Consider the following 11,222-nt stretch of genomic DNA (forward strand, 5'->3'; position numbering starts at 1 on the left):
GAGGGGCAGTAAGAGAACTTTGAAACTCGACTCAACAAGTGTCTGAGAAAGTGCAGAGGGGTCCTGAGTGTCTGGAGCCCATGTCTGCTTTCAGAGAAGAGCATCAATGAGGGAGACTGGTCTAAAAGGTTAGAGAGAATATTTGAAGCATAGACAGACTTCCAGAGCATTCTCAAAGTCAAAGACACCACATGCTCTTCCCCTCCCCTGAGTTTTAGATTGACAAGAACTCTAGAAGCTGGAAACTAAAATCTTGGCCATTGTCTATAACGTTGTACAAGAACAAGCCCAAGGCCTACAGCCAAGCGGGCTTCTAGAGCCATCTGCTGACTTGGACGTTCCCTGGCTCAAGCCCTGCCGGGCAAATGATTTACTCTACACAGTAGTGACATCAGAGGCTGTCTGACCAGAACACAGGGCATTCTCAAAGGTGAGCTGGGGCTGAGGCCTGTGTTACCTGCTTGGCCTCTCAGACTAGCCTGCCAGATGTAGGAGGAAGGCTGGGGGAGGGGGCGGGGGAAGGGGTGGGCAGGTGAGGCTTTCACAGGAACCAGAGGACAAGAGCAATTGTGTCCTGTAACAGATTCCACCTCTATGTTCTCTCACTGAATTGGATTTCTCTGCAAACCATGGAAGAGATGGCAGCCAGCTCAGAGGATGTGGCTCCTGCCTCTGAAAACAGAGTGTTCCTCTGGAGCTACTTCTAGTTTATATAAACTTTAGCCCAAGAAGTGACATAGGTGACCCCAAGAATCAATAAATCATGTGACAACATTAAATCATTTTGTTCCCTTCCTGCCTTCCTCCCTCCTTCGAGAGAGAGAGAGAGAGAGAGAGAGAGAGAGAGAGAGAGAGAGAGAGAAATTTATGCTAGCCTCAGCCTCACTGTCTATTTGGAGTAGCCTGTGGTCTGGGGCTTGTGATGTTGCTACTGTATAGAACAAACAATTTTTTTCCTAACAAGACCTTGGATCAGCCAACAGTCAACCCAAAGATGCCAGAAAATAACAATCTATTATTGTTTTTGCTTTCAGTCTGGGCTTGCCTCAGCTCAGCCTACAGGTCGTCTTTGGCATCTCTGCAGCATGGCTCTGGCACTGGCTAGGTGGACTCACTTACACCTGGCAACTAAAGCCAGACTCCCGGGCAGCCCTCCACCTGTGTGTGCTCTCTACCTGGCCCTCCTGATGTGTGTCTTTACCAGAGCTCAGGGGTCCCTAGGTTCACAGTGCAATGTCTGCATCTTCCTTCTGCCTGAGTCTCAAAATTCACATTCATTTATTCTGTCCTCTATGGGAAGAGAAAGTCCAGCTCTCAATGAGACAGTAGCAAGGCTTGGGAAGAGCATATGGGACTGGGATAGTGATCTGGGACCACCCTGTTGCTACCTCCTTATTGTAGTATAATATTTTTAACATGAGCTGGGGTGGCGGCGCACACCTGCAGTCCCAGCACTTGGGATGCAAGAGGACTGCTGTGAGTTGAAGCCCAGCCTGCCTGGCATAGCAGGTGATACATAGAGAGGCCCGGGAGAAAGCTCAGTGGGTAAAGTGCCTGCAGGGCAAACTCAAGGACAAGGAGGCGGGGCTGGAGAGATGGCTCAGTGGTTAAGAGCGTTTAATGCTCTTCCAGAGGACCATAGTTCATTTCCCAGCACCTACATGGTGGCTCACAACTGCCCATAATTCCAGTTCTAAGGGGACCTGGCATCTTCTTCTGGCTTCTGGACACTGCACAGATATGGTACCTAGACATGGGACAAAGACATCTATGAAGCCAAAACACCCAAGCACATAAAATAAAAATAAATCTTTTGTAAAAATAGGAGTGACTAAGGAAAGACACCAAATGTTGACGTAAACACACACACACACATATACAAGCACATTACACACATACACAAGCACATTACACACATACACACACACACAAGATAAAAACTTACAAATTACCATTAAACCATTTTGTTTGCTTTTGAGATAGGGTCTTGCTTACCTCAGCCTTGTGGCTGGAATTACAGATAGGCACCACAGTGCACAGCAAATCATAACTATTTTTAGGTGCATCCCTCAGTGATACCAGCATTGAGAACTTTCTCTTCCCACTCAGACTCTGTGCCCATTAAGCAGGAATTCCCAGTTCTCTTCTCCTTCCCCTGGCAGCCCCACTCTGCCTTCTGTCCCATTCTGGCTACTTTACGTGGGTCATAAAATGAAGCCACACAGCAGCTGTCCTTTTGAGCCTGATTTACTTCCCTCTGGGGCTGATTTTATGAAACACAATGGCCACATTTCAAGGTCAAGGTCAGACAAAGCTAATTCTGTTTCCCATCTGAAATCACATTCAGCTACATTCAAAGTACATCGCCTAACAGAGTCCACCACTTGTTTCTCCAAACAACTAGACAACTAGATACTCTAACAGTAAAATTCTAACAAAGAGAAGGCTCAGATGCCTATGTGGATATCCCTCGACATTATCAAATTCCCTGGCGGTAAACGCCTGAAAATTACTTCAATTAACTCGTTTATTGTAATAATATGAGAGCAGGTGCCCATGGAGGCCAGAGGATTTGGGTCCACCTGGAGCTAGAGTTACAGGAGGTTGTGAGTTATCTGATGTGGATGCTGAAAAACAAATTCAGGTCCTCTGTAAGAGCAATATAAGCTCTTAACTGCTGAGCCATCTCTCCAGCCCCCAAAGTGAAAAAGAAAGAGAGGAAGGAAGAAGTCAATACTGCCTGACTGAATTAAAGCCTGAAATCAAATTATCTGGGCCAGGGGTTCTAGTTTCTAGAACCAGACCTTGAACCTGGGTCTTTGTACACCTGGCTCAGTCCAATGCCACTGAGCTGAACCGCCCTCTATTTTGCTTTTTATTTTAAGCCGGTCTCACTAAGTTGTCTTGAATCCATTCTGTAACCTGGGGGGGACCTCAAACTTTCGACCATCTTGCCTCAGCCTCATGGGAAGCTTCAATTACAAGCCTGCTCCATCAGGCCTGGCTTACCCTATGAGTTAATATTCAAACTGCTAAGTCTTGGCATGATGATACACACTTTCAATCCCAGCACTTGGGAGGCAGAGGCAGGAGGCTCAAGTTTAAGGCTATCCTCAGCTACATATTGGGTTATAGGCAGTTATCCAGAGAGAGCCCTCAGTGCCTGCATAAGGCTGGGCTCCTTTCTTTAATAGTTCAGGCTCAGACGCGCCCTCTGGGATCTGGGAAATCAGCCGGGAGCAGAAGATAAGTGTAGTGCCACCTATGAACAGTTTTGACTTGAAAAAAAGAAAACCTGCTTTGAGGCCACATAGTCTCCCTAGAACCCCAAATTTTGTAGAATGGGTTTGGACCCATTAGTCAGAGCCCATTGAGCCCAGCGTTGTTCTGAAAATGGCAGTTAACCAAGGAAAGCTTTTGGGGGATCAGCCCTTTAAGGACGACAGTCAATACTGCGGTGGGATGTGCTGTCTTCGAATTGAAACTCACGTGAGAGAATCCTTCCACCAAGAAAGACCAACTACAGCACCTTACAGTTCGGGAACACTGCATGGTTCCAGAGGAGCAAAAATATTCCAGGAATGCATCTGGATTTCCTAGAGTTGGCTTTTTGTTGGATTAGGCTTACAGGCATGATTTTTTCAGAGGTAAAGTAGGATCTGACATTCTGTGGCCTGCCAGGCAAGATAGTTCTGGAAACCACTAATAAAGTGCTTTTAGCAGGCTAGGCACCGGTGAGCAAGAGTTTGGTGCTGTGAACAATCTTCATGAAAACACGGAGAATCTGCTTCTCTCTTGGAGAACCGGGGGGAAGTAATCGTGATCTTGGGGTTTTCAGCTCAAGGTCCTCATTAGGAACTTGGAAGTTTGTAGGACAGCCCTCATAGCAGCTCTTGGCCCACGCAGCCACAGGAAATAACGTCCAAAGGCTGATCCTGGGACAGATTATGCTGTAAATCCAATTAGCCACAGTGGAGTGCATCTTTTGTTCAAGTTTGAGTACTGCTCCAGGAGTGGGGCCCTAGGAACGGGATGAGGATATATTGGCAAGATTACAATAAAGCAGAGGGACTGTAAACCCAAAATTTTGGAGCACCCTGCCAGTAGAAGCTGCCCTCCACCATCTCAGGTTAGTCCTCTGACTCTCTGACTTAATGATCCTCTAAAAACTCTACCCTTCCACGTCTCCTTCCAAGCTCTGTAACTCAACCCAAGCCCTCAAAGCCCCAAGAGGCACAAACACCGGAGATGCTGTACACACCGAGCAAGTTACAATTTGCCAAGTCATACCTGCCCATTTTTGCCAGGTCAGTGTATCTAGGCAGTCTTTGAAGGAGTGCCTCATGGCCACCAGGGTAAGTAGCCTGGCAAAGGGAAGGGCCTGAGGGTGGGGCCTTGTTAACATGATTCAGCTCCAGAAACATCCAGATTCCTGCCCCATACAACCTGGGCTATCACCAAAGGTCCTTTCATTCCCTAGACTGGAGGAAACTTGCTGAGTCATCAACTCCTGGAGTGGGATTTTACATCTCAGGGCTCAACAGCTGCCAACAGTCAAGTTTGCAATGTGTCTGTGCTTAGCAGCAGGCGCCAGAGTGCATCAGGAAGTGTGGCTACTGGCTATCGAGGCAACTGAGTGCATAGGACAGGAAGGGGGGGCGCGGGGGTGGGGGCGGGCAGGGTTGAGGGCAGGGGGATGCCGTGCAAGCTGGATGCAGCTCTTTCCACTGGATGATGGGAAGGCCAGCTGTATTCGACATCGTGGTTGACTGGCATCCATGAACTAGCTCCAGGCTGGTTCTGGTGCTGGCAGGTTGCTGTTTGCATCCGCAGTCACGCAGCTTCATTGTCTGACTGGGAGAAATTAACGAACTTCTTCAAAGCTCCATTTTTCTCACTCACAAAACTGTTTTATTTTTAAAATTGTATGTATGTATGTATGCATTGTATGCAAGTGTGAGTATACTTGTCCACATGTGTGTGGGTACATGTGTGACGGCCAGAATTTGACACAAGTGTTTTCCCTGATGGCTTCCTGCTGTATACACTGAGGCAGAGTCCCTTCCTGAACCCAGAGCTCACAGAATCAGCTAGTCCATCCAGATAGTATGTCCGAGGGATCTTCTGTCTCCACCTCCCACACCCTGGGATCACAGTGAGCTGCCACGTGAGCTGGCTGTTATGTGGGCTCTGGGAATCTAAACTCTCTTCCCTCATGCTTCCACAGCTTACATAGCCCCTGACCCTGCAAAACTACCCGGTTTTCAATATTGTTTTAGATTTATCTTTAATTATTTTTCTTTATTTTTATTTTATGCATATGGATATTTTGCCTATGTATATAACTCTATGCCATATACACTGTCTGCAGAAGCCAGATAAGGACATGGGATCCCCCAGCGCTTGAGTTATAGACAGTTGTGAGCTGCTGTGTGTGCTGGGAATCAAACCTGGGTCCTCTGGAAGTCCCCTAAACCACTAAGCCATCTCTTCAGGACCCAGAAAAAAAATATCTTAAAAGGTATATGTTATCTAACATTTGTGGGGAAGCAAAGTCATGTAGAAATTGCCTTCCACACCATGAAGTCCTATGTAAAAGCTAATTACGGTTGGCTTTGATAATAAATGAGCCCTGCTAGAAGTGAGTTTGCTGTCCCAGGGGACTCTTTAAGTGTCAACTGGAAATGATGGCTGTGGTCAGGTAAGGAAAGAACAGAGACAACACGGCTCAGCAGCTCCTTATTCAAATCCTCTTCATTCTAATGGACAGTCACAGGACAACAGTTGAACTGGTTTAAGAGACGGTCTGGTAGAGAGACTCCTTGGAGGGGCTGAGAACCAAAATATCAACAGGGAAACACAGAAACTTAATGAAAAAGAGGCCGTTGGTATAGCACGTATTTTCTAAAACCCTGTTTTAAGCTCTGAGTGGACTGAGGTGGCCTGCCCAGGTTCTGTTGGATCTGAGAATGAAAGATACACACACATGAGCTTATTTTGCTATGCTTTAGCTCAATGCCTGGGCTCTTCTAAGTCTCCCTTGGCTATTGCACGATTCTCTTCACTCCCAGCTCAACACCTCTAACTCTACCCTCAGCTTTAGTTGCTCAGTTACCTTTAGTCTTAGCTCAACACCCTAAATCTGCCCTCAGCTTAGTTGGCCAATGGACACTGTTGGGAGCCGACTTTAAGCAGAAAAAAGCGGCTAGAAAACAGCTATCAACCTTGCAGCCATCTGGAGCCATATACCCTGATGAGAGACTTGTTTTTCAACAGCCTACAACAGCTGAAGCACATTCTGATAAATATCTTGTTTGTCCCACGTAGCTTGTTTTTGCTGTTTAGTGACCCCAGCTACATGGTGCACGTGGTAAAATGTTTTCACCTGTGTTCTCCTGCTTGTGCTTATAAATACCCAAGATTTCTTTGTAGTAGTGTGGTGTAGTAGTAGTAGGTGTAGTGGTGTGTATATATAGGTGGTGGTCAGTAGGAGGTGTGAATATAGTCTGTGGGAGACAGTAAAGGAGACTTGACTACAGATCCTCTGACTTGTCTCTATTCTTCGTGTCTCTTCCCCTTCTTGCCCCCACTCTCTCTCTTGCTAGACTCTGACCTGCGGAACAGAGCAGGCCGTTACAGTTTGGCGCCCAACTCTCTCTCTCTTGACCAGAACACTTAGCCCCAAAGTGTGGGGCTCCAGTAAGCACAACAGGACACTCCACTGGAGATCTCACATGGCTGGCTCTCTCTCTCTCTCTCTCTCTCTCTCTCTCTCTCTCTCTCTCCCCTTCCCTGGTGAATGGCACAGGACCTTCAGAATTCACATACAGATTCCCAATCAAAGCATCAGAAACACCCCTTACATACCGGCATGCTAGAATTGCTAAGTGAAAATACAAGGCCCACTTAACCTCACACTAGGATCACATCCAATTACCAAAGAAGTGTGTTATTGTTATTACTATTATAGGGCTTCACTGCTGTAGGATAGGATTTCAGTAGGTGGCACAGGCAGGCTTTGAACTTGGAATATTTGTGTCTTAGCCTCCTGAGTGCTGAAATTATAGGTGTGTACCACCATATCAAACATTAGTGATAGTAATGGTTAATTTTGTATCAGGGCAACAAAATATGATTTTAAAAATATTTCTGCAAAAAGTCCCTTACCACCACACAGGTCTCTGTCTACCTGGGTCAGCAGTCAGTGTTTGGAAGAATTTTCAGAGCACTGAGATTAAAACAAAGAGGGGACCAAACCTGGGCTCTGAGCCAGACTGAACCAGTTTCAGTGAGGGTTCTCTAGAGGTATAGAACCAAGGGATAAATATATACATATGTATTATGCACATATATATGCATGTGTGTATGTGTGTGTGTGTGCGCGCGCGCGTGTGTGTGAACTGTAAAATAGCAGCAACAGCAGAATCTCATCCAAGAGCTGAAAACCTAGTAGTTATTTGATCCTTGAGGTTGTCCCACAATAGCTGTCTCTCTCTGGGAAACAACAATCTATTCTTACTCAGTCTACAAGGTGGGATGCTTCAGTGGAACCAATATGGCACCTGAAGTTTGGGAGGTTCTGGAAGAGCTACTTGTATCTGATGTATGATGAAAATTTAGAAAGGCTGGTTCTGCTATCATTGGAGTAGTCATCATCATCACCACCATCACCAACTTTCTCCTCCTCCTCCTCCTCCTCCTCCTCCTCCTCCTCCTCCTCCTCCTTCTCTTCTTCTTCTTCTTCTTCTTCTTCTTCTTCTTCTTCTTCTTCTTCTTCTTCTTCTTCTTCTTCTTCGTCAGCAGGGGGAGAAGGAGGAGGAACGGGGAAAATCAACTTAGGGAGCAAAGGGGGATATTGCCTTCTTTCTGTCATATTCTTTGATATGTGAAGGACCCCACACACACAATTGGGGTGGGCTTTACCACATCAATCAAGGCAATAGGGATAGTTCTTCAAGTGGGACTTCCTACTCAGGTGATCTAATTTGTGGCCAATTAACATTAAAACCAACCATAGTAACCACTGATATCCAGAGCTACAACACTGCTGTGCCTCATTTTTTTTCTCATTTGGAAAGCAGTGTGATATGAAATATAAAACAAATAAAAATCAGCAAAAGATTTATTCCTCTTAGAGCCCTAAGACTAGCCAAGTGTGGTGGCTATAATCCTAGCACTTGTAAAGAAGAAGCAAAAGAATCAGGAATTCAAGACCAGCCCCAGCTACACAGTGAGTTCAAGGCCAGCCTGGGATACATAAGATTCTGTCTTAAAACAAATAATAATAATAATAATAATAATAATAATAATAATAATAAATTTAAAAACACTAAGGCTTAACATAAATATGAATTATTTACAAGTCTTTTATCTATTTTCTTGCCACCTTAAATACATTACTTTACTGATAATACTTTTCTATTGCTGTGATAAAACTCTCTGGGGGCTAGAGAGATGGCTCAGTGGTTAAAGAAACTGGCTATACTTCCAGAGGACCCAGGTTCAACTCCAAGCACCCACAAGATGGCTCACAAAGATCTATAACTCCAGTTCTAAGATACCTAGTGCTGTCTTCTTGTACCCACAGGCATTGCATGCATGTGGTATATATACGCAAAAGCAGAACACGCAAACAAAGGAAATAGGCATTAATCAAATCTGGGAGTGGAGGTGCACACCCTTAGCCACATCAGAGCTCAAGAGGCAGAGGCAGGTGAGTCTGAGCCTGGTCTACAGAGTGAGTTCCAGGACAGCCAGGGCTACAAGAAAAACCTTGTTTTGGATATCCAAACCAACCAACCAACCAACCAACCAAATAAATACAAAGCAACAAATTTAAATTAAAAAAAAACAAACACTCTGACCAAAAGCAACTTAAGGAAGGCAAGACCTTTGACACCCTCTGTTTTTTGCAACAGGAGGAAGAGATGGCCAATGCCCTCGAGAGCCACATCTTTGGGAATAAGAGCCCAGAAAGGAAGGTACAGAACCTCACAGATGAAAACTGGACAGCCTATGGCAACTTCCAGCTAGAGAGAATGATTCTTATGAATTGGGAGGCCACAGTGGGTGGGCAGTAAGTAGCTCAACACATAGAAAGCTTTCAAGCAAGCGATGGTGAAGGTGTCCTTGGAATTGATGCTGGGAAGGAGAATGGGAGGAATCCCTGGGTCTCCAACACAGCTGAAGTACGAGACACATCCCAGATCCTCACTTCTTATTCTTTCTTGTGTCTCTCATCACAGATGGAGTCTCAGAGCCATGGTCTCCTGGGCTCAACTTCACTCCAATAAAAGCTCTGCCAAGTCATTTGAGCTCTGTGATGCTTGTCTTTCTGTTCAGCACAGTTTGCTGAGTCAGGGCACTTGGGACTCCTAAATGCCATGTTTGCCTGAGCTGGAATCGCATTCTTCTTCTATTCTGTGGCTACTATTGCAAATTACCACTAACTTGGGGGCTGCAACAACAGTTCTGGATGCCAGAAGTCCAAATGAGCCTCACTGGTTGAAAACCAAAGTGTGAGCAAGACTGCACTCCTCCTGGAGACCCTGGGGGAGAATAGTTCCCCACCTTTGGTGGCTTCCAATGGTGCTGGTTTCCAACAGTGCTGTCATTTCTCGATGTGTGGACCTTTTCCAGCTATGAAGTCAGAGGCAACCACTGTGGCCTTTAAGTTGAAGAAGTGGGACCAAAGTCTCAGGGTCGCAGGGATATGCTGTACTTGAAGACTCTGCTCTGGTGATTACGTACTCTCTGCGGGTTAAAACAAGCTAACCAGTGATCTGAATTCGCCTCCAGTCTCTGCTCTGCTTTGTAATAGAAGGGGCTGAGAGTCAAACATATTTGGGGGATCGTTATTTAACCCACAATAGTTACACTTTAAGTGTAACACTTCTGAGCATGATTTATTATTCGTTTGTTTGTTTATTTTTGAGACAGGATTTCTCTGTGTAGCCCTGGCTGTCCTAGATGTTGCTCTGTAGACCAGGTTGGCCTTGAACTCAAAGATCTGCCTGCCTCTGCCTCCTGAGATTAAAAGTGTGTACTACCACCTCCCGGCCATCTTTTAGTTTTAAGACACAGCCAGACATGGTGGTGTGTATCTATAATTATAGCACTCGGGAAGCTGAGGCAGGAGAATCAGGGGTTCAAGGCCTTGCCTGACTCCCAGTTTCTAAATTTTGGAAAGGAGAGCACAGGCCTATCATTTAGGAGGTGGAGGCAGTAGGATTTCGAGTCCTAAGCCAGCCTTGGGCTGCATAGGAAGTATAGTGATATAAAGCGGAGGGACATGCCACTGAACTCTCCGCAGGCCAAGGATGCACTTGTTCTTTTAGGTATCTGTGAAATGGCTTGGGTGCCCATGAAGTGTGCTCACCTACCATCTTTCAGAATGAACCTTAAAAAAACAAGACGTTAGGTGGCTATTTGAACACATTCTAACTTACTATTTTTATCTAATTTTGTATTCAAAAGTTAGGTAACCAGAAGACTTATCTTGGAATTGCATCAAAACCTAGAATGATAAATATTTACACAGTGCTCACTAAGTACCAGGCACTGTTCCAAGCCCTCTCCATATCACTCCCAGTCTTCTAAGAACCATCGTTGGAGGGTTGCATGGCATCACTGAGGGTGACATAAAGAAACAAATTTGTTACCAGGCACTCAAGGCCATAACTTGTGTCTTAGTTTCCATTAGAAGGAAGTGATGAAATAGAAATTGCTATTTAAAAAAAGAAAGTGGCAGGGCAGTGGTGGCGCACGCCTTTAATCTCAGCACTTGGGAGGCAGAGGCAGGTGGATTTCTGAGTTCGAGGCCAGCCTGGTCTACAGAGTGTGTTCCAGGACAGCCAGGCTTACACAGAGAAACTCTGTCTCAAAAAACCAAACAAACAAACAAACAAAAAGAAGGAAGGAAGGAAGGAAAGAAAGAAAAAAGAAAGTGGACTTACTTGTAGTTTGACCAAAGTGTGGAAAGAAAAACTTGTTTTCCTCTTCCCTTAGACTATGGTGATCTTACAGGTTATAGAAAGCTGTGAGACCAAGCAGACAATCTGCGGTTAGCTCTGAGACATTTTGCAAAGTCCTCTCCTGGGTGCCAGGCCTTGGGCTCCTTTGCTGCCTCCACTCTCAGCACTAGTGTCTCTTCAAACTATCTCCTCTTCCTTCCACTATCTGTGGGATCTCCAGTACGTGTGCAGTCCAGAGAGAAAGGTCCT

The 11,222-nt window shown here is 45.5% G+C and overlaps 1 long non-coding RNA gene across 2 annotated transcripts; it reads left to right on the top strand.

Annotated features, from left to right (window-relative positions):
* Nucleotides 1-3,997: 3,997 nt before the first annotated feature.
* LOC143443047 (uncharacterized) lies at nucleotides 3,998-9,314 on the top strand. Of its 2 annotated transcripts, none has more exons than XR_013111740.1 (3): nucleotides 3,998-4,129; nucleotides 8,919-8,981; nucleotides 9,246-9,314. It is a non-coding gene; the product is annotated as an uncharacterized LOC143443047 (long non-coding RNA). The 2 variants fall into 2 exon arrangements; XR_013111741.1 differs by lacking the exon at nucleotides 3,998-4,129 and adding an exon at nucleotides 4,136-4,355.
* Nucleotides 9,315-11,222: the final 1,908 nt, after the last annotated feature.

The sequence above is a fragment of the Arvicanthis niloticus genome, chromosome 7, assembly GCF_011762505.2.
Source record: "Arvicanthis niloticus isolate mArvNil1 chromosome 7, mArvNil1.pat.X, whole genome shotgun sequence".
In the NCBI taxonomy this organism is placed as follows: Eukaryota; Metazoa; Chordata; class Mammalia; order Rodentia; family Muridae; genus Arvicanthis; species Arvicanthis niloticus.